Source organism: Meleagris gallopavo, chromosome 19 (genome assembly GCF_000146605.3).
Source record: "Meleagris gallopavo isolate NT-WF06-2002-E0010 breed Aviagen turkey brand Nicholas breeding stock chromosome 19, Turkey_5.1, whole genome shotgun sequence".
NCBI lineage: Eukaryota > Metazoa > Chordata > Aves > Galliformes > Phasianidae > Meleagris > Meleagris gallopavo.
Window position 1 is genome coordinate 5,782,357 of NC_015029.2, and position 3,437 is coordinate 5,785,793.

Genomic DNA, 3,437 nt, shown 5'->3' on the forward strand with positions numbered 1-3,437 from the left:
CGCCCGGCTCTCGTCGTTGCGCAGCTTTTCAGCTCGGAGCCCGCGTGTCCCTTCTACCGGTATTAGCGGTGGTAAATCCAAAATCGTCTTTAATGATTTTTCACCCCCGCTGCACCGGCTGGGGGGCCGCGCTGGACTTTTCTCAGCTCAACTAATATCTTTTTAATGACTTTGGGAGGGGGCAGAGCTGTGCCCTAGAGCCTGGACTTGCTCCAAACAGATGTTGGGGCAGAGGGAGGGGGATGCTCTTCGCTGCCAGGGACTTTCTTCTTAGAGTTCAAACGAGAGGGGAGCTTTCAATCACCGCTAAAAATGTATTTCTCCCCATTGAACAATGGGCTCCTTTCTGCGCCCGGGGGGACTGCGCTGCGCTCGCGTTTCTGGTGCAGGAGAGGAGAGAAACCGGAGGTTTTAGGGCAGGAAAACTCCGCTCCGAGAAGGGCTCCTCGCCGCGCCGCTCATTTCGTAGCTCCGCATCCCGCTTGCATTCACTCTATCCTTTAAAAATAAAAATGAAAACAAATACGCACACGCCTATATGCACAGATACAACGACAGCGGTGATGAAGAAGCAGCAGCGATCCGCCCGCTTCTGCCGCCCGCAGCCGCGCAGCGATGCGCGGATCCGACGCCGGGAGCGGCCGCGATCCCCCGCTTATCCTGCAGCCCCGGAGCGGTCGGCAGCCGCGGCCCCACAAGAGTTAAATTTTAAAGCAAATCAAATTCCCATTGGCCACTGTATATTATCTCAGCAGTCTTCATTTGATACCTCTTTAATACAGAAAGGAGCTTTTCAAACCCCTTTTCTCTCTTTTCTCCCCGCCACTCTTTAAGAGCAATAAATGTTCAACTGCAATAACTATAAATCAATCTCAGCTCTGTTCAAATCCTATTCATGCGGAGGGCTGGAAGAGGGGAGAGAGCTCCCCCCTCCCCCCCACCCCCCAAAAAGCAGCTGCTGGGCTCTAATCTCCTTTCTTGCACTGTCATTCACCCTCATTTTTCCTCCATCACCCCATCCCTGCAATCTTTTCTTGTTTTGCTTTTCTTTTCTCTCTTTGCTGCATTATGATCCCATGTCTCCCCTCATCAGACCCCAACCTTGTCCAGATCCTGACCATCCCCTTGTAGGCTGTGAAAGAAAAGAAGAGTCCATGGATGTCAAATTGGTCTCAAAAAGACCATGAAAGATTGATTTGCTCCACTTTTCTTCTGCCTGACATTATTTCTGAGGGTCCTGAATGGGAAACCAGAAAGTCTGGGACTGGAATAAAGATGTTCTCTCTGTAAGGGGGAGACGGGGGGGAAAAATGCCCATTTACTCCTGGCCCATCAACCCTGCAAAACAGAGCAAAAGAAAAGAGGACTGTGGCTATTCAAAGTCAGACCAATATGTACACCTCCCAACAATATGCCAATATACTGAGGGCTTCTCTATTAACACCCATGAATATTAAAGTGCTCACTAAACGCTCAGAAGGAACTTTGGGAATATACACATGAAAATACAAGCGGCATTGTGCGGGGCTCGGAACAATGGGGCGGCGATAATGGCCCTTCTCTATTAACAGCCATGAATATTAAACTTGTTTCCTCTTAAATGTTAAAAAGGAGGGATAGCTGCGATATTAAAAAAGAGAAACGAGAAGGGGAAGGCGGCGGCGGGGGGGGGCAAAGCACCTACGGTGGGGAAAGAGGTTTGGAAAACAGCTGGGGATATTTAAAACCCAGCACAAAACGGGAAGATTTTTTTTTTTTCCTCCCACCTTTTTCCTTTTCCCCCCATCCTCCCGAACCCCCAACTCGAGGAGGGGGCCGCGGGTTTTGGGGGGTGAGGGAGGGGGGGACGATCGTTTGTCGCGGGACGAGGAGAGAGGCGATGCGGTGCGGGGATGGAGCGCGGGGACTGCGCGGCCGCGGCGGCGGAGCGGCTCCACCTGATGCGCTGTGCGCGGAGCTGCCGCTCACTTCGGAGCCCAGAAACCCGAAAATCAACCCGTTTGTGCGTGCATTAAAACCAACCCCGAGCCATGGCAGTTTGTGAACCTTCCTGTCCTAAGGGAGCGTTGCCTTTTTCTGAGGAAACGCATTCTGTGATCAACATTTTGGGTGGGTTTCTGACATTCTTCTTGATGAGGTTAATGGGAAGAAGCGGTCGCACCTGGGCTGTAGCAGCGCTCCCCGTGCTGCCCTGCGCGGAGAGCAGCCCGTCGGGTCACCCCGCTAAAGCCGCCGGGGGCTGCGGGGTCCCGGTGAGTCTGGGAGCGGCCCCGGCCCTTTGCGGGGCTCGGAATGTCGAATCCAGCTCTGCTGGGTGAATTTGGGGGCCCGTCCTCTTCTCCCCCCGCCTCCCGGCCCTTTGCAGCCCCTCGTCCCCATGAAAATCAAAAGAACGGGGCTGCGGAGAGGGCTCTAAGCTCCGACACAGCGGGATCGGGTTTAAATCCAGGGAAGATTAACCCTTTGCTGAGCCGGCACGGAGCCCCGGGGGAGGGGGGGAGTGCTGCTTATGTGGGGACCGCTCTGTCACTCCGTGGGGACAAATGTGCCACCCCGGGACCAGCGGTGGCTGCGGAATGCCCAGGGCTCGGAGGGAGCGGGGGTCGCCGTAGGGGATGGGAATAATTTTGTGTTCAGATGTTGGGGTTCTGCGGGCACAGAGTCCCGGAGATGGAGACCCGGTTGCGTTCCGCGGCGCCTGCCCGGTCTCTGCCCGCACCGCCCCGCAACGCGCAGCGGGGACGCGGGGTTTGGGACCTGCTTGTCGCAGCCGGGGAGCCGACCCCGATACGGGGCTGCTGGCCGCCCGCGTTTAGGGAACGGCCCCCAGTGCTCCGGGTTCCGGGCTGACACCGAGCTCCGTGCTTCTCCCCGAGTCTGCTCCCCGGTACCGAGAGCGAAACCCGTCGGGGGCGGCCGGGACAGCGTGGATCCGGTCCACCGGAGCTCTGCCCGTTACCCCGCGGCGTCGGGGGCCGAAAGGCTCGGAGACGCCGTGTGTGGCGGCGTCGGGGAGCGGATTTCGTTGTGGAGCTCCGCGGCCCCAAAGCGCAGCGTTTTGTCCCCGGAACGAGCTCCGGGGCCGGGTGGGAGATGTCGGGGGCGAAGCGGAGCGGTCGGAGTGAGCGGTGCCCGACGGGGCGGGCGGGCGGGAGGGGGTGCGGGGGAGTGCCGAGCCTGTGCGTGTGCGTGTGCGTGTGGATGTGTGTGTGTGTGTGTGCGGCTGTGTGTGCCGTGTCCCTCCCTCCAGCCACCCCACCCCCGGGGGAGGGGAGGGATGGGAGGGGACGGGGGGCTCCGCCGGCTCGCCTCGCTCCGGCAGCCCCAGTCGCTCCTCCAACGTCAGGGAGGTCATTAATAACCAATTAGGAGGGTCAATGAAGCTCATATATAGGCGGGCGGGAGCCGCCGAGCCGCACGGAGCCCGGCCGCCCGCC